Here is a 26,164-nt window from a genome sequence, read left to right on the forward strand (position 1 = left end):
TAGGTACTCTGAAGGAGTCCCTGCAGTCTTCCTTCAAGTCGGCATTTAAATTTAACACCAGACCCACCCAGGATCAGTCTATACTGTGGTGTGACTTCCCTCCAGAGTTTTGTAGAATCTCTTTTTGTGATGGAAATCAGTGCTGCCCTCTGTACTCACATTTTCCCTTTTCCGTTCTTTTTCTATGGTTGGAAAAAAGATGAGTTATAATTAAAATCAAGAAAATACTGTAAGGATAAGTACAATGTATCCTGTTTTTATAAAAGGTCATTCTTGCAAGCTGTCAAAGCTCTTTACAACAAATACCTAATTGATGGTCACAGCCTCCTCTGTAGGAATAAAACACTACACCCGGTTTACAGATGAAGAAACCAAAGAGGGAGTCAACAGAATCTCAGCTGACCATCTCAAATCTGGAATAAGAAATTCAGAGCACATCCATTTTAGAACACTGTGTGTCAGAGTGCCAAATTAGCTCACTTAGTTGTAGATTATTTCAATGTTGACCTAGAAATATGTGTAATACATTTATAATGAAAACAAAGTGAAAGACATATCCAAACAGCTAAGAGTCAATCCTAAAACAAATAGCTATTACAGTGGTTTTCTGAATCAGTTCTTTGGTGACTAGTTGATGACTTCTGTGAAACTCACATGTAAGTGTGGCAAGTCTAATTTACTGTGCAATTACAGAAAACTGGAATAGAGTCTTCACTTAAGGCCAAGTTATACATACTAATAAACCAAAGCTGATAAGTGATCAAAACAACAACTTCATGTCACTCACTTAAACTAGAAACATACTTCCCAGCATCACCACTACCATGTTTCCCAAAACAGGGTCCTTAGCTAGACTGGTCCAGAATAAGAAAGGAAGCTTACCTGCCTCACTTGTTAGATAATGCCTATTTAACAGGCAATCATCCACTCTTATTCATTCAAAAAATAATTATTCCATGTGCCAGGCACTGTGCTATTCACTTCATCAAATTCTACCATGAATCTCTAAAGCTCATTCTCTCAACTTGGAGAAACTAAGGAGCCCAGGAGAATGTCGATCAATACAGGAACAGGATGCCTTTTCCTAACTTGTTTAAGGGTAAGCCTTTGTGCATTTTCCCTTTAATTATTTGGTGAAAAGAGTGAATTTCCCCAGAAGGATAGTCATCAGTCACTGGTGACAGACTCCTATGGAAAGTGCCCGTGTCATACAGGAGCTAAATGTCCAGGGGACCTGCTAAAGTCCCAGTGATGAATTTCCAAATGCCATTGGACTTCCAAAATATCACGGAGGAGATACAACATGCGTGGGCTCCTACCAACGGGGAAACACACTTCCCAGCCCTGAACACAAGAGACAAATACAGGCCACCCCTTCAGGTGTGCAGAGGAAAGGGAAAGGAGTATTTTTCAGCACCTGCCCTTCATCAGGCACTAAATGAATCCCTTTTGACCCCATCATCTTAATCTTCCACTGTTCCTTGTTCAGTGAGAGTTCACCTTACCACCTATCAAAAAATTGAAAGCCCCAAATGATATACCATATATTTGTTTCTATTTGTTTTTCTCTAGAATGTAACTCCCAAGGGCATGAAAACAGATTCTTGGAAAATAAACTGCTGGTCTGATCATGATCCTCTTCTCTCCTAGCTCTGAACCAATTGAAAAATGGAGAATGCTCCTGCTTTCTATCCAAAGCAAAATGGGAGCTCTACACCTTCCCCCATTAACTCCTGAATGAAACTCACCCACTGATGACAGGCAGATGACCTGGAAAACTGTAGACCTTTCCCACATGGAGGAAAAGGTGAGAACATGGTATAACTTCAGTAGTAGCTCTAGGAAACAGAGGCAAGACACTTTAGGACCTCACAACTCCAAGCGTGATCCTTGGACCAGCAGCATCAACCCCTGGAAGCATCTTAGAAATGCAAAGTTAGGACCCCACACTTGACCTACTGAATTGAAATGAGTATTTTCATAAGATGCCCAGGTGGATCCATTCCCATTTAAAAATTTCACTAACACCTATGAAATAAACCTTAGAATATTAACCCCACCACAGATACCCAGGCCAATGGTTATCAGACTCGTCATTTAGCAATCAAATAAATCCCTCTTCCTTCTAATTAGTTGCCAATAATATGAAGAAACAGGGCAGCTTCCTCATTCTGAATTCTTCCAAGAGAGGACAGAAGTGACGGTTTTAAAATATGAGTTTGTTTGTTGCTTATTAAAGGCAGCAGGAACTTGGGGAGGGAGAGAAAATGAATCTCTACCTCCACTCTTCATTTCTCTATCTTCTTTCCTCATCTGTACAAAAGGAATAATAACACCTGCTGTATGGGCCATTGTTAAACTTGAATAATACATATCAAAGTCTTTAGTAAATATAAAATGTTATTTTTTAAAGTTTGTTCTTGTTACACAAGGACACTGACAAATCAGCAGCCCCTCATGTTTTAGAAATTCAACATATCATGCCATTGTTGGATCGCAGACAATTTTACAAATATTTTTCTATTTCCATGCTGGTCAAAAATGTGCAGCAGTGATGTTTGCTTACAAATCAAATGAAAAAAAATTAATATGTTAATACTTAACCGGCCAGTTTCTATGAGATAAAAATGAGGAGCTGAGAAGGAAAAGTTTGAAGATTGGTTACTGTATTTTGAAAAACAAACACAATGTATTTAGATGTATTTAGACTATATTTTTTCAAAACTAAGAAAATACATACACGTTATGTTTTCTTAGATTTGAAAATTCAAAACCAATGTCCATCTCATTCTGCCTGCAACTTATCAAAGGATATAAAGTAGAAATGGTTCTCTTGAAATATGCCCTCAATAAAACAGCCAGTTACCTTCATTTAATTAGCAGATAACAAACTATTCTGTCTATTTATACAGATGCATACATTTTAACGTGTCATTTGTTTCAAACTGATTAAACAACATATTCATATTTCAAAGATTATGAAACTTTTCCTTGAGACTGTCTTTTTATCTTAAAAAAAAACAATGCTAATAGTTTCCTTTTTCCTATATTTAAACAACTATTTACTACCACTTCTTGATGTGGGCTTTCAAAATACAAAGAAGGTCTGGCAAGTTTTCAACATTCTTTTTTAAATCTGGTCTTAAGCGCTTATATAAAGGCATAAAGGGTACTTCTTTGGAGAATTGATAATGTCCCACGTTCAGTATTTGTATATTAAGGACTGTCAGTTACATTTAGTGTATTCATTCATTGGAATCTGTCCTGTTAATCTGCATGCAACTGATTTCAGGGAAGCAGAGTGATCAGAAGAAGTCAAAGTTAACATAACAATTCCTTTTCTACAAAAACCAGCCTAAGACATTATGGGTCCAAATTTCAAAGCAAGTTACTGTATTTGCAAGTTTTAAGTCACACTTGGCAGTTTTTCCAAACACAGTGGTCAGGAACTGAAAAAAATAAACATGTGTTTCCAGGATTTTCTTTTCACATGCCTCACAAAAAAGCAATGTTACAACTATGTTTTTACTCCCTTTATAAAGGTCTTCTTAAGGAAAAGGCTTTGCTGGTTTGTGTTATTTTAAGGTAGATTTTACAAAATACCATTAAGAGACAAGATAAATATTACTTTCGTTGTATAAATGGAAGTTTAACTTCCCCAAAGGGATTTCTTGAAAACTCTGATCTATCATTATGCAGTGATATTTTATACTTTAAATATCATACTTAAATTCAGAACATTTAGCATGTTCCATCCTCCAGTTGCCTTAAACAAAGGGAAAGTAATCAATCTACATACAATTCTTAGATAGCAAGTCTAAAGCCATTCCCATTTTGCTGAAAGAATAACTGAGGCAAAGTAAATTTGTTGCTTTCCTGAAGCTTAACAAAGTAGCAGTCGAAGGATGAAAATTCACAGGTGTGGTTCTTATTCAAGACAAAGGAAACAATCAATCATAAAGCGAGATTTCAGCAGTCCATAAAGGCCTCCAAACCCAAAAATATCCCTGTTACTCGTAGACCAGGTGGCCTAAATCTCCACTCTAACCTTCCCACCCCATGGAAATTGTTGCCTTGAAAATTCTAACCTATTAAAATGTAAATATCATATTTTGTAGGAATAGCAATACCAACCATCAAATCATTAGGAAGAATTGTCTCAGTTTCCCAACTAAGATCTGGAACTATAGAAAATGGGATCCAGGACAAAAGTGAGTTGGCTAGAGAATAAAGGATGGAAAGTATTCCGTGTAGAATCCTCCTAAGGGAGACTGGATACTAGTGGAGACCTTGAGCTACTGTGAACAGTGAGTATGGTCCTGGTACCTGGATGAGGAAGGAGAAAATAAAAGAACTTCTCTGTTAGGATGGGTAGTATCAGGAATGTTTGCAGGGGAAAGGATGATTGGAAAGGGTTATAAAACACAAGAGGAAAAAAATGTTCCAACAATTGCACTCCTTGCTACTTACCCAAAAGAGCTGAAAACTTATATCTGCACAAGAAAACTGCACAAGGATGTTTACAGCATCTTGAATCCGAAATGCCAAACTTGGAAGCAACCAAGAGGTCCTTCAGTAGGTAAAGAGATAAACTGTGATACATCCAAATAATAGACTGTTATGTGATGCCAAAAAGAAATGAGCTACTAAGCCATGAAAGACATGGAGCAAACTAAAATGCATATTACTAAGGGAAAGAAGCCAATCTGAAAGGCTACATACTATATGATTCCAAGTATATCACATTCTGGAAAAGGAAAAACTATGAAAACAGTAAAAAGATCAGTGGTTGCCATGGGTCAGAGGAGAGGGAAGGATTAATTGGCAGAGTACAGAGGACTTTAAGGGTAGTGAAACTATTCTGTACACTCTCCTGGTGGATACATATCATTATACATCTGTCCAAACCCACGGAATGTACCATACCAAGAGTCAACTCTAGTGTAAACTATGGATTTGGGGTGATAATAATGTGTCACTGTAAGGTTAATTGGTTGTAACAAATGTCCCCTCGGGTATAGGATGTTGAAGTGGACAAGGCCGTGATGGTGTGGGGGAAAGAAGTATATGGGACCTCTCTCTACTTCCCACTCAATTTTGCTGTAAATCTAAAATTGCCCTAAAAAATAAATTCTATTTTCTTAAAGCGATATTTAACAAGTTTTCTAAGACAGTCTTTCTTAATCTTTATTTTGTTTTTCATTTGTTTGCTCTCAATCTTCATTATTGTTGTTTTTAAATTATGGGCTCTGTTGAGGCTCCAATGACAGCCATACATTCTCTTCCCAGCAAAAATAATAGCACTTCCACACACTCTCACAACACAATGTGTACAATTGCAGGTGTTTACAAATTCCCTGAAATTCATCCATAAAACCAACACTTGCTAATTTTATGTACTTAATACTAAGTACCAGACACTTTGTTAAGCATTGTGTCATGCTGTATCACATTTTGTGCTGGCAACATTATGAAATAGATATTACCAACCCTGTTTTCTTATAAGGAAATTTAATTGAAGAACATTTTTTAACACCTGCTGAGTCATCGAGCTGGGATTCCAAACCTGAACTGACCCCAAGGGGCATGTTCCTAACCGTCCCCTACAAGCAAGTCTGGTTCTGGCAGATCATGGACCCAGCTAAGCAGCCCTCATCTAACAATGGGTCGATTTGTCTGTTCCCAAGCTCCTATTCTTCTGTCAATGAAACACTTATCTAGGCCAGCATAGGTAGATTATACAGAGCTGGACCTCCATTGAAATAGAAGGTAATTATTTGCTGCTGATCCAACTTCCACAATTAGCCCCACCCCCAATTATCCTGCCACTTACCAGGCCATAGGTGATGGGCAACAGCAATGTTTCTGTGTTTACCTGAGAGCAGAAGATTTGGATCATTGCCACAGAAATAAAGACTGGTTCAGCTCAACGTGAGGTTCAGTGTCAGTGGCTGATAAAGAGTATTCTATAATCAATAGAGATTCATGCTAGCTAACACGCAAACCACATATATTAGTAGAGATTTGCAAACTCTAAGTAAATTGGGTCAACGTGAATAAATGAAATAGAGGACAAAAGAAGTCCAAATCCCTTAATATGGAACCAAAACAGCCCTCACAACTCCTTTCAACCCCAACCTTCTGGCTCTGAGGTATGGGGTTTTTCTTTTAGGCTAAACCAACAGAGTTCTCCTCTTGATGTCTCAGAAGGACAGCAAGTACAAGGTGCATAAAACAGAATACATCATTTCCCCTTCTGGGTATGTTTCTAATTCTTATTTTAAAATCACTGTCCACCCAGTCAAAAAGCCAGAAAAATAAGTGTCATTCTGAGAGCCTTGCCCTCTCTCATTTCTATTTTTTAAATGTGCATATGTCCTAGTGATTCAACTACCAAAATATCTTTACAGGTCTCCTGTTATTTGCCAGGAGTATTACAATAGCCTCCCAATTGCCTTAACCCCATCTCCAAATCTCTTTTCAACACTGTCAAATGAGCTATTCATTCTAAAATATGAATCTATTATTCAATTACTCAAAATTTTCAGTGTTTCCTCATTTCTTTTATATGGCATCCAAACTCCTCAATATGTCATAATGGGTCCTAATTCCCACAAATCTCCACTCTGTGCTCTACCCACACCAAACCACGGGAACCATTTTTTTCTCAGTGCATTTTCACAGATTTGCCTACCCATAACATACACCACCCCCAAAATCCTGTTTTCTCTCCTACTCCCAGCCAGAGCACCTCACCAAATTCATTATAACTTACATAACTCCAACTTCAAGATTCAACCCAAGTCTCATCTACTCTTGGAGGTCTTTGAAAGTCTAACCTGGGTCAGGACATCATATGCTAATGGCACCAACTGGGAAGGGCACCCAAAAACTAAGAAAAAAACTAATCTGAAATTCTTTGAAGCCGTTTTTGAAGGCAATAAATATTTATCCCAGGCAAAATCAAAACTTTGCTAGTCTTCATTGCACTGGCTCTGTAGTTCAACATTATTTTTGTTTAATTCCAAAGGATTAGAACATAATCTCTTCAGTGGCACACCCTGGGTATCCCTCCTTAGTGCTCTCATATGTAAGATACACTCTATAATTGTTGCTTTTCTTGAATATCACCCCGACTGGAATGTGAATTCCTCCTGACCAGGAACTGCAGCTTTTCTTATTTACACACAATGGTCATCGTGATGCCTGCCAAATACAAGGAGTTCAGTAAATTCTTACATACAGAAAGAAAAAGGAGGGAAATAGGGAGGATGGATGGGAAGAAGGAAGAGAAAGAACAAAGAGGGAGGAAAGAAGGACATTTCTTCTAGCCTAATATCTGTGCTTGTTACTTGGAAATTGAATTCTCAATGCCTCCTTTGCCCTGATAACTTTGTTAACAACATATAGAAAGACAGCTTTGAACTTGGGCAACCCTGAAGTCAGGTAAAATCAGTTCTTGTCAAGCCCAGTCTTCTCTAAGGATGAGTTGATTGTTCTCCAGCCTAACGTAAAAAGGCTTTTAATGTGAATCCAGTCTCAACTTGGAGTTCCCACAGGATATATAACTAGTCTCTATCTTCCACCTTCCCGGACCTGCCCGCTTCCTAATACGTACCTCAAGAAACTCCCTGGACCACCAGTCTCGGGTACAAACCAGCTGATCCCAAAGGCTGGGCAGCTCTACATATCAACTTTCAGAAGGATCTTAATCCAAGATAATCCAGTAAATGATTTTAGCTGCAGTATGTTCTGCTCATACCAAATCTATGGGCAATGGCCTGCCCCTTCTACCCTATGTGCACAATGACAAAAGGCTACAAATTCAATAGGTCACGGGGCCCTTTTTTTCCCATTAAAAAAATAATAAACTGAGACATATGCTAAATGAGAACCAAACTATTTTGAAAAGTTATAATGAATTCTTATGACAGGAGTTATATTATGCATAATATAAACATCTGTATTTAAGGAAGATAATGGTTTAGCTCCAGGAAATAATAGCTAAGCAGTGATGACTTAAGCAAATGTTTTACAATTAATGGAAATAAAAATTACATATTATTACAGTTAAGGGATGTTGAGAAAATGGGACAGGAGGTAACTCATACCAATGGATTCTGATGCAAGGGAGAATTAAAGTTTCTATAAAACAAACTCTCCCCTAAAGAGGGAAACTGTGACAAGATCAAACTTCTTGAGTTCAAAGATGTTAAATTCTACTATTTAAACCCCATTTCATATGTAGTTACAGCATAACCATGTCTACCTTCAACAGAGTCAATCTGCCTCTTAAAATGGGATATTTAAGGGCACACTGTTGGCCTGGTGTCTTGGATGGCAGATCACAGAATTCCAAAGCCCTTAAGACGCTGTAGCACTAGTTCTTACTAAGTCATAATTAACTTCATTGGGAGTTACATGATAGCAACTTAGAACAGAATTTGGCTGAACATTTTTAGTATTCTTCCACTTGGTAATTACTACTTCAGTGGGAATCTCAAGTAAGAAACAGAGGGCAGAATTTGGCCCACAAAGAGAAGCACATCAAGTAACTGGCCCAGTTTATAATGCCAATAACAGAGTGTATTAAAATCTCTCATGAAGCATCTGTATTAGCTCGTTGATTTTATCATGAACGTAAATTCCACCAAAATGACTACTCAGATCCTTTACCAAGTCTCCATGAAGGGTAGCGTGTAGGGCAGAATATGGTGAGGCAATGGCTCCATATACCCGATAACCCCCCTAGAAGGGCAATTAGGTAAAAACTAAGTAAAGAGTTGGATGCTGTTTGGCAGTTTAACCACATAATGAATTCTTATTGATGCAAGAAAAAGGAGCCATCGCATCTCTAGTCTGGGCATTAAATATCTGAAGAATAAGATTTAGGCCACTGAGACTTGGACTTGTGCTTCAAAATGAAAACTCAATACTAGGTTCAGAATGATAGCTATAATGATAGTTATACATTAGAAAACTTCAAATTATACAATATGTAATTTTTCACTACCATTAATTGTGGAACATAACATGTCCTGAAACTCAGTCGTGATTCTCCTTCAAAAGTGTTTATATAGAGCATGACCTAATTTTTATTATAAAAATGGAGACTTTTTTTTTTTTTTTGCTTGCTTGCTTGCCTGCTTTAAATTACAGTATTTACTTGGAAACTAATTTTAGGGTATTATCCATTTGACATTTGAGTTTAAAGGACACTCAAAAATCACAAACTGATGCAGAATATAGGAAGACTATATTTTTTAAAACATTCTTGCCTTTACTACCTACGTTCCTCTCAGTGACTCACCTGAGGCCCTGAAGAAGACAATTAATTCATTTCCTGAGGGCCCACCCACAATCCCCTTATTGTGGTGTCTCGGCCAGACTTTCAATTGAAGGCCATTAACACCACTTCCCCAACAGCCTAACCTCTTTTTTTGTCACAAAGTCCTCATTCTCTACTACCACCACCATAACCCCCAGCCGCCACTACTTCTCAATGGCCATAGCTGTGAGAAACAAAAGAAAAATCACACCAATATGTCCTACCAAGTACGGCAGACTGCTCTCCCATTGGCCAGCCCACCCGTCAATGCGCCATGTTTGTTAACATTCAAAAAGACATTTGTGTGGAGAACAAATTGACAGAGCCCATGTTTATATCAGAAATTTCAGAAACGGCAAGAGATTTATTCGTGGAATCTTAACACCCATTCAGACTGTCATAAAACACAAAGGACCAGATTCAATAAAAACTCTGTCCAATTTCCACAACACAAAAGTCTGTGTGAGCCTTCAAAACAAAATCAATTTTTCCAGTTTTGCAAAGGGCTGTTCAGACTTCAGTAGCATGGAAGCCAGCTGGGGCATTTCCTTACTCATCCCCTAAATTAGTTTCAAAAGTAGTTTTGAGGACCACATTTGATCAGAAGAATTTGCATGCTTTTCTCTTCTCTCTCTCTCTCTCTCTCTTACATATTTCAGAGTACATCACATGGAGAACAAACAACAGAACTGCAGCATATGTCTCATGCAGTTAAAAGCTTTAAAACTGGCCTGTAAAACAGAATTCTTTGGTACACAGTGAAAAATATTTTTTGATTCCATAATCCATACTGCAGTAAAGTTGGGTATAATCATTTTTAAAAGTTGCTGTGTCCATGGACAGCTGTTCTTCATACATACTGGGAATGTTTCCTTTACATTCCTAAGGACATAAGAGTTTGACATCGAGCCAATACCTCTAGAAATGGTGAAAGCTAAACACACCCCATACTGATGCTTTTACTCTTCCAACAAACTTTCTCCCACAACTAAAATGTTAAAACTTTTACCCCACAGCCCACATTCTGAGATTAGTCCAATAACTAATGTTCTGTCCAAGTAAAATACATTTTGTCATAGCTTGAAAATGTTACCTTTCACAGAAGTATAGTATTTCTGACCAGCAGGGAACATATGTCAACATTATCTATTATTACCCAATGTCAGGACCAAAAAGGGAAGGTGGGTGGTGGATGTTAATAACGACTTAAGCGATTTCTAAAAGAGGCATTTGAGAAGTACAAAGCCAGAAGTTTCAAATGTTTTGTCTTATTTTCGCTGTGTCAGCAACCTGCCCCCCCACCCCCCACCAGAACAAACCTAATGCTGCCTCCAACCCAACGCCTAGTTCTCTTTTCAATTTTAGCCAACGCTTTGCTAAGCTGGAAAGTTTGAAAAATACCCTAGAAAACTTCTCCACCAGAAATGAAAAACAAAAACATATGACCAGCAATGATGAAAGCAACTCCCACTCACTAAGAAAAAGATTTTCAATCACAGAAGCAACACAGCTTTTGGATTTGAAAATTTATTTTCGTTTTTCAAGCTACTTGTCTGGTGTTTAGATTTGGGGGTTGGGTTTCTTGTTTGACATCGGAGGAGCTGGGGGAAATGCTGGATGGGAGTGTAATTGTATTTAAGCAATTTTCTCAAAGGTAAGCAGAAAGTGTTCTCCTCAAGCAATAAGGCTGCCGAGGAGTCGATGCCTGTAGCCAGTTGAATATGGGTTTTCCCAGTAGGAGCCGAAAGTCACATTCCACAAGAGTCCAGAGGAGAAAATGTGTCTCCTACCTCTCCTAAAGTTGGATCAAGATGTGGCAATACTATATTGTGAACTTGTGGCTCACTGTACCCCTAACCTTGGCAGCCTTAACCATGATCTGAAAAATGTACTTGGAACCACCATCATTGGGAACAATCAAGTTCTTATTCTCTTTTGGGACCATGTGGTTCTATCCAGTGTTTCTCAAGGAAAAGAACCTTGACTTCTCACCTCACTACATGAGTTTCTTGGGGAAAACTTCACTTTGGGTCATAGAGAAAGAGGTGTGTCCTCGTTCAAGCCTGGAACAGGAAGTACGTGGGTAAGATGTCCCCTGCATCCTGGAGATTTGTACATTTTCCCTCAGGGGCATAGTGTCAAGTTTCTAGGCCTATTGAAAGGTAGGTTGTCATTCACTCATCTCTTTGGTTGGTATTAAATACAAATCTTTCTCTTTGAAGAAATCATTCAAAAGATTATAAAATGAAAGCATCTAAATAAATCCCTCATGCTAGGAGCCTCCTACAACCATAGGAAACTCAATTCATGGCAGGGCACGTGTCACAAGATCGTAGAGGAAGGTGGCAATGCTTACTGTTTTGACTCTTGGAGGAAGTTATCCTAATTTGTTCTTCCTCATCTCATTCAGCTTCTGCGGACAGAAGTCATAGAACTATAGGTTCCTTCTTGATAGTGTACCACTGAAGCAAAAGGAGATCTTAATCCTATTACTTAAGTATTCCATTTTGCTTGTCAGACAGTATTTTAGTTGCTAAATGGCAGGAGTCCATATCCATCCCAAACCTGAATGGTGGATCTAAAACAATCAAATTATAAAGGATTTTCCACTGTTCCTGTGATGTGATGTTGACCAGTTCACCACATGGAGGAGAATGTTTTGAGGCAATCCTCCCAGTGCTGTAGGAGACAGTTCCTCCATGTATCAGTCCTCCCTCACCCACTCCTCCTGGGTCCATTTTATCATATAGTCCATAGGGTTCATGGTTTGTTTGTATTCATGGGAGAGGATAAAGTTAATTGACCACCTCTCATCTAGAACATGGCTTCAGAGAAGCTCACCTAAGCTAACAAACCACGGAAGATTAGACGGCGGGGCGGAGGGGAACCTTAAAATTTCAACCTCCTTATTTTCAAAGATGAGAATTGGTGCCGCCAAGAAACCATGAGCAATTTGCTATGTCAGGCAGCTTAGTGGGTACTCAGATTCCACTCCATTTTAGCATGACATCACGGGACAATAAGTTAGAGTTGGATCCTGGTATCCAGGATCCTGGCCCCCTGGAGGCGAGGACAATTAGGTAGCAGGTTGGAAAAAGTGTGAGGGGACCTTCTGGGGTTCTATCCCTAGATTACGATGCTGTTTACATGGGCTTCTTCATCTATGATTTGGGTACTTTTCTGCAAGTATGTTATCTTTCAATTAAAAAAAGAAGGAAAGAAAGAGAAAAATAATTAAAGTTACATTTATATATATAATTTTTAGTAAAAAGCTCCACTTACAAGATTTAAGATAAAAGACTACATACAGAGACTGTTGACTTAACTTACTATTCCATCCCCAACACTGGAAAATAGGAATTAAGAATTCCAATAAGAAAAACACTAACACATGTCTTCAAAATAATAATAATAATAATTTTCATTTGAAATGTGCTAATCAGGTTACACAATATTCTATTTCATTTCCCATGATGTTCAAAACAATCTGTTCTCAAAGAAGAAAATTTGTGTCATCATTTTATAACTATGAAAACTTAAGTTCAAAGAGATTGATTAACTTGTCAAAGGTGACCCAGAGAGTCAGCTGGCACAACAGGAAGGAGAAGCTGGGTATTGTGACCCCTGCATATCTAGGTGTTCTCTCCACTACGTATGTTGCCAGTAATCATCCTATCTTGCTTTTGTGGGGATATAAGGATATTCTCATTCATTCCACGCAAATATGTACCAAAGATTGGGTGCTTTAGGGATCACAAACGTGGAATGGAAACCGATCTTCAAGAAATTTGTTTTTTCATAAGGAAGTAAAACAGCTTAGTTTTTAAGATGTAAGTTCAATCACCAGAAATTAATCTTATGGGACAATTTTGTCTTCAGTTGCATTTTGAGATGGCCAGAGTCTAAGAAAAGCTGAAGAAGCATTTTAGGTTAAAATTGCCGAGAACCTAGTTCCTTTTTGAGCCTAGAAACATTTTTAGGGGTGGAAGTGGGGAAAGATTTGATATTTTAATTGTTTTTATCTGCTGGCACATGACTCATGAATACACTTTATGCCTTATAGAGAGGTTAAGAGACACTCATGAAAATACCACTATCAATGTTTGTTTTTTTCACAACTTGGAATCTAAAAAATGTGAATGATGTCTAATCTCTGCCATAGTCCATCTAAGATTTAAAAAAAAAAAAAGCTTAGAAGAGACAAGAGATGCTTATTGTTGTGAGCGTGTCATCATATATATAACTGTTGAATCACTATGTTGTAAACCTGTAACTAATAAAATATTACATGTCAACTATATTCAACTACAAATAAAAAAATATTTAAAAATTTAAAAAAAGAGACAAGAGACAAAATTAAAAGATGAAATTATGTCTGGGCCTTGTTCCTACTGATGTCATCTGAGCAGCTAACCTAGCTGAGCTTTGAAAGCTTTGCCAGTTTTAATGGTGAGCACATTAATTTGTATGATAGCCTCTTGGGTGAATAGGTTACATGTTCTGCTTCAGAGTTGTCCTGGAACCTTTTCCTGGTTAATATCCTCACAATTCTTGCTTCTTATATTGGCCTATGATTAACAGATGACATATGTCTGAATTTGGATTGAGTGTTAATATGCCATATTAGCCTGCAACTGATGGACTCCCTTTTTCAATTTACTGGAGGCCTCTTACAGAAGAACAGTAAAACATATGATGAATCCAGATACAACTAGCCAAAAGCAGACCAGAAAAAGAATTATGCCAAATTAATGTAACCGAAATAATCAGGGCATTGTAGAATTTTGTCAATTATTTTTCAACCCTCTTATATTAGCAGGTTAGAGCACCTCACAGTCCGTATGTTTGGTTGCCATAAAAGGAATAGCTGCATTAAAATACCAAAATAATAAGCCATAACCAAATTAGCATATGAATTAGTGTAACTTTTCTGAGGAAAAGGGAACTAATATGAACTAAAAGCCTAAGATCCATACATACTGACTCAACAATCCACTTCTAGAAATATGTTCTAAGAGAGCAGTCAAGAATATGGACACATATTTGGCTACATGGAACATTTATGCCAATCATATTTATAATCTTGAAGAAGACTGGAAACAACCTAATACTCAAAAATAGGGGATTGATTAAATAAGAAATAAATTAATTAAAATAAAATTAATAAAAATTTTAATAAAAAATGGTGCAGAATTTCACAAGGGCATTATGAAAGACTAGTTAATGACACTGAAATATATTCAATATATATTCTTACATGAAAAGGGATTTTTTTTTAATTACAGTAGGAGTGTCATTTTTCTTTAATGTGCATATAATCTAACAGGCATAGATGAAATATTTAGAAGCATGTGAACCAAAATACTAACGATGGTTATTTTTTCATTGTGGGATTGTGGGTTGTTCCTTACTTTCTTACTTTTATATACCTATGCTTTCTAAATTTCCTGTGATGGATATGAATTACTTTGGTTAAGATTAAAAGATGGGGTTTTTTTAAATAAAGAAGAAATGGCCACCACCACACTACAGAAGCATTTATCAGTGCAGCAAAAACAAACAAAAAAAATGTTATAGGCACATTATTTATCTTATGTTCTTTATCATTCAAAGTGAAAACCCCTTTCTAACAAAAATGAAAATAATATACAATGACTGTTTTTAATTACTCTCTTTTTCTGTGGCAATCCTATAATGTGAAATATTAAAATTTTCCAAGGACAATATTGAAGGTATCAGTTTAAACATAGCAGTGCTGTTCAGTGGGCTACAGCCTTGATATTTAATCTGCCATTATGAGTTTACATAATGTTTCAGTGTCTCAGTTTAATTACTAATAAAAGGGGGACAGGCTGTGAGTCATACTCAGCTCGTTGAAGAATATTAGACCAATCAAACCAAAAGAATGCTTTAATTTCATTTGGTCCTAGTTCCTGCTTTAGAACAGGATTAAAAATAAATATAGAGAAAGAGATGGAGAAAGTGAGTCATCTAATTTACATCTAACATAATGCAAACAAGCATTTCTTTAATAGGTGTTTAGTACCTGAAGTGCTAAATTATAGCAACTTCTATAAGCAACTTCTTAATGGAAAATCCTAGCATTTTTAATCTTATTGCAGATTTTTTAACCTTGTCAACTCAGAATTCATCTGATTTTGAAAAAGAAAAATCTTTTACTTGGAGACAAAGGTAAGCCACAGTACACCTCAAACTAATTAAAGATGAATCTCTTCTGGAACAATGGTACAAAGAAAAAAATAAATTATATTTTATAACTCAGACAAAACAGTCATCCACCAAAAGAATATTGCCTTCTTTTAATTATTAGAATAAATCATTCCATGGAAAACTGTTTGGCACATACTGAAGATAAGAAGATGATAAATATAATACAAAACAATAAAAGGAGATAGATTCTCTATTCAAGCAAACTCATCCTAGTTGCAAGTGAAACCCTGAGGGACCACATACCAAGTTACCTCAGAAGCCTCAAAATGTCAATGGTACTTCATATAAGACCTTCATATAACCTAGACCGATTAAGATTGATCCAATTTAATTTTCAATAACTAGCCCTTGATAGCATTCTGACTAACATAAAACATTGAAACTCTTTTTTTCAAAAATATCTGTAGTTGTTAGGAGAAAAGCCATAATAGGTATGTTATTTACTAAGTATGAGTTGAATAAACATGAAGCTGGTGGTTTGTGCTTGAGCAGGTAGGGTAGTGAGCATTTGGTGGTAGGGCAGTAGGTTGGAGAACAGCCTAGGATCTGCTTAAGTTCCATTTCTGAGTAACCTCCCTTTTTCTAGAGACATTCATGGTACTGAGTACCCAAGTGAATTTCTAGAAATTTTTTATACCTTTAGTTTTGCCCCACAGCAGGTGCGTGAACACTACACTTGCAAGAACTCTGGTTACTTTGTTCTCGGAAGGAAGGAAGGAAGGAAGGAAGGAAGGAAGGAAGGAAGAAAGGAAGAAAAAAAGAAAGAAAAGAAGGAACCTAATGTTATTATTATTTGTTTTTCCCCTGAATCAGCTAACCAGAGTTCCTCCTAGTGCTTGGATGAGGTCTCTTTCCTCATTGGACAGATCTACCCAATCTATGACAAGGTTTCCTGCTCACTGCTAACTTTTCCTTAGGTCAAGAGACCCATGCTCTAGTTGTAAACTTACAAACTAATCTGGTGAGCCTAAGAAATTCATGTAACTTCTTTGTGACCCTTATTTCCAGTCTGTGAAGGAGGAGATTAATTTATTCAACAAATATTCAGTGAGAACCAACAATGTCCCAGGCACAATTACATGTGTTAAATAGTGCACTCTATAACTGATGCTTCCAGTCTCCTGGAACTTACATCCTAGTAAGGAGAGCAGATCCAGAAAAACTGCAAAGGAAGAAAGTCAATAAACAAAGCCTCAAAAAGTAATATATAGAAAATAACACAGGGAAATGTGAGAGAATAAGCAGCAAGGAGATGAATTCTAGGCTCTTACTCTATCAGGGCAAGAGATGACAGTGGCTCTTGGAAGAGTACTGGACATATTCAGGATAGCAAAAAATAAGATTTACTGATGGATTAGATCTAGGGTGGTAAAGGCAACAGGAATCGAGGATGAGTCCTAGTTTTTCCTTTCAACGCCTGCACAGATGAGGCTGGCATTTACTGAGCTGAAGAAAAATGGTGAAGATCAAGTTTGAGGGGTTGGTAAATCAAGAGTTCTGTGAGTTGGTTGTTAGATACTGCCCTACATGGTCTCTGAGGTTAATTCCACTTATAACACTCTGTGACTCTAGGTTATGATCAGATAGACCATTTTGAGAGATGAAAGATGGTGAAAAATAAGTTATACCCATGTCAATGAGTGAAGGGAATAGGGTAGAAAGGGCGGCCAAGAGAATCTAAGACATAAAAAAGATGTGTGTGAATCCCGTTGGTAAAATCATGAACTTGGGTGCCTAATTCACCGAGTATTTAGATCAAAAAAAGGCAAAGAAGAAGATTGTTAATCTAGAACCAATGTCATTGGAGACCTAGTGCATTGCCTTGGAGATCCATGCATGATATATAGAAGATGGCTCATACATCTGGAAGACAGGAGAACAAAGCGAAGATGGCAGAGAACTTTCTCAGCCACTGATTTGTACAAGAGACTTTGTTGCCCCTTTATTCTCTTGTTTAAGGTTCTATTTATTTAAGTCATCTCTATACCCAACCACCCAACGTGGGGCTCAAACTCATGACCCCGAGATCAAGAGTCGCATGCCCTTCTGACTGAGCCAGCCACATGCCCCGCCTCTTTTTCTTAAAGAATAAATGGCTTGGGAGACTATAGGAATATGCCTGGGTGGGTTTAGTGTGAAACCTGCCATTTTATTTTGTGAGGGCTGGACTTATCACTTCAGAAGTGTGAAAACAGGTGTGAAAAACATCCCCCCTTCCCACCACCACTTCTTCTAATAAACACATTATTTTTTTTTTACAACCCTTTACGAGGACAAAATGATTCTAAACATCCCAGAGTCCTTATTCCCTGTTCCTATGCTTCACCTTCTCCAACAGAATTGTCTAAAACTCCTGGGATCTGAAATGTGGCATCATGATATGTTCAGGAAGATACAGGGTTAATTGCTCTGGAACGCCCTTTCATTTCACTTTGCCTCAAGGTGCTATACTTAAAAATACTGATTTGCAGCATCTGTTTCATAAGAAAGATGCTCCTGAAATGTTGTGAGGAGGCATGAGGAGTATTTCTGCCCCCTTAAAAGAAACCAGGTTGCTGAAGCCACCACCAGGGGCACAGGACAGATGACAAACTCTTACTGTTCCCATTTACAACCAGAACCAGATACAACCAAGAATCATGGGAGATGTTGCAAGTGAAAGCATTTTGTAAATGGCAGTATAATGTGCAAATAGAAGATGTGACTTTTGTGCTGTTGTTCAATCATGAAGAAATGGATGTTGGCCGTCAGTGGGTGGAATTCCTCAAGGCTGGGTCATAAATGTGCTATCACAAACAAAGCTAGCTTTAAACAACCTAAGCAATTGCCATTGCTGAGAAGAATGGTGGCTTGACATGTACAGCACCAATCTGACCATAATAGTTTCACTTCAGCATCAGATACTTGGCATTTAATAGCACTGAAAAAGGTAAAGGGCGGTTTTTTCACGCCTTTTTATATTTGGTAAGTGATAGGTTCCACCCAGCTAGAGTTCCAATTTATTTTAAATAATAGATTTTACCAAAAACCTCACCTAAACCCCTACCATCCTATATTTCTATTTAATTTTAACCTCTTCTATAAAGTAAAGAGGCCGATATACCCACCAAAATTACCCCCGGCATACTTACCTCAGCAAATACATTTTATCTCATGGATTTGTTTTATACCCTTCTTTCTTACTCACAGAAAATGCTGGTTCCACTATTTTTTCCCCTCTCCTCCTAATACCAGCCATTCTCTCACACCATTCTAAGTATATGCACATACAGGTCTCCATTGGAACAGAAAATACATTATTTAGTACTTTAATCTTTCCATCCTCTCCTCGATCATATTTAAAAACACTTTCTTCTTTTCTGGCTGTGGCAGTAAGATGAGACTATAAAAAAGACATACACCACACACCACATATTTGTAAAGCAAAAACAATATTTAGCGTACTTGGCTTTGTTTTAACTAATGTGCTGAACATTTCTAAATGCATGTCCTCCTTTATGATTTGCCAATGACACATGAATTTTTTTAACATGAGGATTTACAAGATGAGGACCCAATCTCCATAAAGCCTTCAGCACTGTAATTCTCTCATGCAGGAAGCCACTGGGCTGATGTTCCAATCACTGACTGCCAATGTGTTGGGGTACCTTCTTTATAAACAACAATTCATGTGCATTTTCAAGTCTCAGTTTACAAATATGACCAGATACACTGTCCTAAGGCCAATGCACACCATCCTGCCTCCACATCTGCTTGACGAATTCAACAGCCTAAAAGTGTTGATGCTAACTTTACCTTACTTATTTACCATTTCCTTTATCCTGGACAAAAAGACATCTTGTTCATGACTGTGTATTCTTCTTCTACTATTAGAAGTTGCTTGGAGAGACCATAGCTATTGGGAGGAAATAAGCAATTCACTCCCACTTCAAACACATGCAAGTTGTTGCCATCTTTTCCAACTCATGGCTTCTGGAAGTCAAGTCTATACTGAGCTTAAAAAACAAACAGACAGACAAACAAAGACAAAAGCCAGAAAGCAGTGGTCAAGACATTTGGATCAATAAGGCTTCCTAAATTCACTGCCCTTCAGATCAGAGTTAAGAAAATTCCACTCAAAGGACATTCAAGCCATTAAATCCAAAACATGTCTAGAATAAAAGGACAAAAATGAAATCAAAACACAAAAACTCCACGGCTTTATTTAAGAGGTGCTATTTAAGCTATAAAAAGATTTCCTGTTGCTCTTGTTTTAAATAATTTTATAGTATTCTTTTGTTCTTGGGTTACTCTCTATCCAAATAATCACATATGTAAATGACTCAGTGCAACAGTGGATGCCACTGACAATGTAAACATTATTGTTTATCCAGAAGCATTATATGCTCATGCAAAAATGGTATTTAAAAGCTTGTGGTCAGATCAAAAAACCACAACTGTAATTGTTTATTTATATAGCTTACCATTATTCTGTAGCGTAAGTTTACATTTTTATAAATCTCTAAACATTGCTGAGTTGGTCTTAGAAGAGTGAAAAATGCAACGCTCGCCTAAATGATTAAAGACAAACAACTTAGGTCGATGCATGCAGCAAGATGCTTTAATATGGAAATTATTTACTTTGCCCTGGCTTATAGTTTTCATTTTGATGCTGCCCTTGAAACTCCATGATAACAGGGCCATTCAGTGGAATTTCTGCATTTTTCTCTGTAGTTCAGGGCAGCTGGTTTCTCTCCTCTCAAAGCAGAAAGCTAAAGTATATTTATCACTCTAACAGTGACTCAAAACAAACAGGAAGTCTTCATCAGCCGGCTCCTGGGCATAGCTGATATTAGGTACTGGCAGAAAGGAAACAGAGACCTCATTCTGTGGAAGTCCGACAGAATGTACATGCAGATGCAGGCGATAACAAAGTTAGGGATGCTCCAAATGACCACCGTGTTCTCCCAAGATTAAGTGCTCTCGCAAGGCTCGCCAGTTTTCAGAGTCTGCGAAAATTCCTCAGGAGTTTTCCTTTCCATTTCAGTTTGAAAGAGTAGTTTGAACTGGATACCAGGAGCCTTGTGAACCTATGCGCCAAAGAAAACCTGGGAGGGAGCTATTCTGGGAGATTTGGCTTTGATCTGGTTGCTAGGAAAAAGCCCTGCTTTTGTCTGGAAGTATTCTGAATGGCTCCTTCAGTCAGAATGAGGCCTGCAGGTCACTGTCTGAATTAAGTGAAGAGGATTTTTTTTTAATGCTTAAAAATGAAGTTGTCGCTGTGTGCCATAATAAAGCAGGAAAGAGGGGACGGTGCCGCTGAGCAATGGCAACAGCTCCTTGCTACAACTTAAACTCCAAGGTAGACTGTGAAAATCACCGAAGCGTGCTTGCAGATCAAATGCATGCAAATAGTCCTCAGTGGCGCATATGTTCCTAGAGACCTTCGCCTTCACCTTCTTTTTCAAATAAAATCTGTTTCGGATTCAAAGCCCACTTTGTTTTGATTAATGTAAATGTTCGCTATCAAACAATTTTTTCACCTTCTACATAAATAGGAAGGTCAAACATTCACACCTAACTTTTTGCAGCTAGACCAAACTCAAAAGGGGTGAGACTGCCAACTACTGATACTGAATCAAAAAACGATTAGGCAATATACTTTGGGGGGTCTTTTAAGAATTTTTTTTTATTTGTTGACTAATCTTGTTTATGATAATGCTCATACCTTTGTAGAAGGACTTTACAGCCATTATCTAATCTTCTCAGATCCTGGTGAGGTAGAAAGGGAGCAAATCTTATCTCCATTCTCCAGATGAGGACACAGAGACTGCAGGGAGGTTGAGTAACAAGCTCCCATTTTAAGTGGCACGTTCTGTCCAGATGCAAAAATGACAGTAAGGCTCAGGCTTTGCTTTTCCCGGAATGGGGATGGACTGTCACCCAGTCACTCACGTGTCCAGCAGTAGTCCCCTGTCAGACCAGCATTTCTACAGTGACCGTACTGAATCTCCATACAACCTATTGGAAAAATACGCAGCCACCTAGCCCAAGTGAGGATCAAACCCTTGACCTTAGTTCCTTCGGCATCTGGTGCCAATGAACTGAACCACACAATGAAAGTAACAGTAACCCAAAGCAGAATGGGGCCAATCCAAAAAGTTCCATTGCTCCCTTCTACATAATTCTGGAAGAGGAAAGAAGGCATTATATTTCATTAACTTGCCTAGTTTTGCTCTCTCCCAAGTTTGAAGCATATTTTGCATTCTAAGCAAACCCTAACGTACGCAATATAAATGCAAAAAATAAGAGAGCTAAGAGGTAAACTACATGAATGAAGATTTAACCACAGTTAGAAAAAAATGAACGAGGGAAATGTGTACCAAGGCTGGGCTATAGCATCTATATGGGTATGAAGCATCTCCTCACTTGTATTAGCTATAGGTCTAGCCGGTAGAGCTAAGGAAAAGTTAAAAATGAGAGGGATCCTTTTCCAAATAATGTCAGATATCCCCTCTCCCGCGCTCTCACTCTTTTTAGCTTTATTGAGATATAATGGATATCTATCTCTTTTAAAGGAAGTAGCGACCCTGATCGCTCAGGCAAGGTTCTAGGGAAAATATATGCAAAACAACTGGAATGTTAACCAGATGCAACCCCACCGCCAGGTGAGGGGAGGTTATCTCCCGAAAACAGGCTGGGGAAGCCTCTATGCTATCAGAGCACCTTCTAGAGGTTTCAGACACCGGAAGGCAGCCTCGCCTATCTTTTGGAATGCAAAATTCTCTGCAGAACACCAAGCCAAAAAGCTCAGGAAGCTCAAAACAGACACCCCTGCCGAAAAAACAGAAGTGTTTTCAGGGCAGCATAATCTCTCCCGGTCTACCTATTTACTAAGTTACTCAAATTTCTTCTCAAACTGCAGATACAGTTGTAGGTCAGTGGGTTGTGTGTCGATGAGCACTACAAAAATGTCCTGAACCTCTCAGAAAGCCACAAAGCTGAGCTCAGTTTTGGTATCAAATGGGCGGATCCTGAACGCCCCCCCCCTCCGCCGCCCCACCATTCAGAACTACCAAGCGCTCTGTGCCCAACTCCGAATGTGGAGAGGGACTGAACTATCTTCCCAGACCCACGAAGTGGCAACAGGCTAGCAGTACGGATTAGCCAGACCTCACGCTGGTTCTTCAAGCTTTGTGGAAGACCAACCCCCAAGACCCCCAACAGAGTGGGACCCAAACCCTGGGGCTTGCACTACCCTTACTTCTTCATCACTGCCTTACGCAAACATTCCAGCAACACAGGAGAACTTGACGTTCATTTCTCACAGTGTCATCATGGCTAGAGCTAAGAAAAGCCAAAAATGAATTAGGTAAATATAGGAGGTTCCAGCACAAATTCAGCAGGTGAATTTATTTGCAAATTACTCTTTTGAAGCTTCTCATTTAAGATTCTCTTTAGAGACATAGTAGAGAATTTTATCATTCCTAAAGTAAAGCAAAGCAGTATTTTGATTTCAATATTTGGTGCATAGCCAATCATACAAAAAATACTTAATGAAAGAATCCTTTTTGAAGTTATTATGCATTTATTACAGGATTATCGATTTCAGTAATGAGAATTTTATTGTTAGTATTGGGTTGACATGAGACAATTTTTTCCTGGAGATTTCTCTATCATTTAATTGAGTCACCTTATTCCTTCTGCCCCAATACACAACTGTTCCTGTTATTCTTTGAATTAATTTGGATAAAAGCCTTCTGCAAAAGCCATCTTTCTGGATCCACAACCTCCTCTCTGAGCATTTGTTAACACATTACATTATACTAAAGTGAATCCACCCACAAGAAATTAGACAATCTATCCTGGTTTTAATATTTTTTGAAGGCTTACAAAGTGCTAATCACTAAAGCAGTGATTCCCAGCCCTGGTTTTCTGATAGCCTGGGGTGTCTCCAATTACCTCATAGATCTTAAAAAAAACAAAATTCCAAAAAACTTTTCAAAATCAAATTCATTATAATTTTATTGAATTTGAAATATAAATATCTGCCATTGCAGATAGGAAGTATGTGTCACAGTAGGATTTGGTGGACTGGAGCCTTGTTAAAAAAAAAAAAACACAACAAGCAACAATAACCCATTGAAACTCCTCAAAGCTCAAAATTATTATGCTTCCCCCCCAAAAAAGAAATACTATTCTTATTCCTAGGAACAGAAATTCCAACACACACCTTCTTACAGGCACAAAAAGGAACTGGGACAAAAACCCATTCCAGGACATTTGCTCAAAAAGAATACAAATAAGGTGTGTCACACATTTTCATGAATAAAATAAACATGATAATATCTAATAATACCATTGCACTATTATATGTGCCTAAATTACAGTTGTACTAAGAAATGAGAAAATCCCTGGAATAGGACCAGGATTGCTTTTTAATTGTCCATTAGAAAAAGCAAAGAATAAAATCGCCTGCAATGATTTCCTTTTGAGATCATTCACCTTATTTTTTTAAAATACGAAATCAAAAACATATTGAGACGCATGGTGAGGCTGAGCAATAAAACCGAAGCAAACCGTGTCCTCGGTTCAGCTCAGATTCAGCAGCTACAGCAAGCCCACAGTGCCAACTTGAGACTGGCAAGGTAACTAGCATTGCAAAAAACAAATTCTTAATTTTTCAGTTCCAAGCTGAGACCAGGAAGAACATCTCTCTCTCTCCTCACCTTTTCTTTCTTTCCTTTCTTTTTTTTTCTCCCTGAATCGAGATCTTTCTATTTAAGGATGTTCTTCCATTTATGTGAGATGCCCCCTAAGCCAATGAAAAAAAAAAAAAAAAAGTGATGATCCCTCTCCCAGGGCCATATTCCATGAATGAATGTCTTGTAGGACACACGGCTAATAGTAAACGCCACCAACTGTGCCAACACAAGTGTGAGAAATGCACAGGGAGGCAAAAGCTGGCCAAAGGACTTCTTCCATACCTGCAGCGGCGGACTCCTTCCAAAAAAGCTGCTGACTCTGCTTGCTTATGTATTCGCTTATTTGCCAGGAAGGTATTCCTTTTAAAAAGTAAAAATAAACGGTTCCTACAACGTCCTTCTTGTCTTGAAATCACTATTTCTACTAGAAAATAAACTCATAAACTCCATCTGTTAAGATACAGGAGAACTCTCCTGGACAAAACATACGGATATTTGTTGAAGGAGCAATCCTATACTGGCTAGAAAAGGAACTGGGAACGAGGAGGTCATTTCCCATTCAAATTTAAATGCCATCGGGAAATACGGCTGAAAACTCAAACACATAAGGAGTGATTGCACATGTCACAGACTCATCTCTTCTGACCTCCCTAACACTTGTATGAGAGTGTTACTGTCACTGAATTGTCTGGATTCCAAAGAGCATTCTGGTTGAGCTCTCACCCACCCCATGGATTAACTAAGACCATTTTCTTCTCCTTTTAAATCTCAGGCTTGTGTCCCCCCACCCACCCAACAACACAAAACACTTTTCCTCTACCTAGCACCCTCAATTGGCTGGTATGCAAAGAAGAAAGCAACTTGGTTAATTGTTGAAATGGAACATAATTAGAAAATATAGCCACATAACTTATTCCATAATCTACCTCCTTTACTGGATAAAACAGAAGCTTCTACCCATTACTGAAGCCATCCTCACTCCCATTCTTTTCATTCATTCTTCATCCACTTAATATTTACTGAGCACCTATTACATTCAAAGCACTTAGGCACTGAGTTTGTAACACTGGAGAAGACAAAGCCAGTCTTGTCCTCTGAAGCCAAAATTCTCCTGGAGAGAGACAGACAAAGACAGAGATTGTCTTAAATAACTTTGGGGAAATTAAAAGAACTACAAAGAAAGATAACTGGGTAGAGAGATTCAGACTAATTTGAATAAAGTTTTCTAAATATGAGAAGAGGCGCCTGGGTGGCTCAGTTGGTTAAGCGACTGCCTTCGGCTCAGGTCATGATCCTGGAGTCCCGGGATTGAGTCCTGCATCAGGCTCCCCGCTCAGCGGGGAGTCTGCTTCTCCCTCTGACCCTCTTCCCTCTCATGCTCTCTATCTCTCATTCTCTCTCTCTAAAATAAATAATAAAATCTTTAATAAACAAATAAATAAATAAATAAATAAATAAATAAATATGAGAATAGTGACCTTCTTAACAAGTAAGGAAAGAAAATAGTCATGGTTGTAACATTTCAGGTCAGTTGTCCAGAGAAGGACTTTCCAAGACTAAGATATTTGAGCTGATTTTCTGCAGAAGAGCCAGACAAAAAACAAAAACAAAAAGAAAAACACAAAGAAGAGTGAAATGCCCTAGAGTGAGAATGAGCGTGGTGAGTCCAAGGAACAGAAAGGAAGCCCTGAAGCATAATAAAAAGCAAAATAAGGTAAGCCTGGAAATTTGAAGGACTTGGAGGTTGGAATTTGTTCTAAAAGCAACAGGCAGCCTTTGGAGGATATCAGACGAGGAAGTGACTTGATCTGATTGAGACTTCCAAACAGATTGTCCCCACTCTGCAAAGTCCTTAAGAAAGAATCCAAGCAGGTCAGATTCAGGATATATTTTAGAGTAAGAACAAGAAAAAGGATAAAAA

General features: G+C 38.1%; 1 long non-coding RNA gene across 1 annotated transcript in view; it reads right to left on the bottom strand.

Moving 5' to 3' along the window:
* The window catches only part of LOC141371101 (uncharacterized), a 62,250-nt gene extending 39,647 nt beyond the window's left edge, over positions 1-22,603 (bottom strand). Inside the window, exons 1-2 of the long non-coding RNA XR_012375743.1 lie at positions 21,267-22,603; positions 19,368-19,554 (exon numbers count right to left, since the gene is read on the bottom strand). This is a non-coding gene — a long non-coding RNA (uncharacterized lncRNA). The remainder of the gene's footprint in view (positions 1-19,367; positions 19,555-21,266) is intronic.
* Between the last annotated feature and the right edge of the window lie 3,561 nt (positions 22,604-26,164).

Source organism: Callorhinus ursinus, unplaced genomic scaffold, assembly GCF_003265705.2.
Source record: "Callorhinus ursinus isolate GAN/ISIS: 27379988/994484 unplaced genomic scaffold, GSC_fseal_2.0 scaffold2, whole genome shotgun sequence".
NCBI lineage: Eukaryota > Metazoa > Chordata > Mammalia > Carnivora > Otariidae > Callorhinus > Callorhinus ursinus.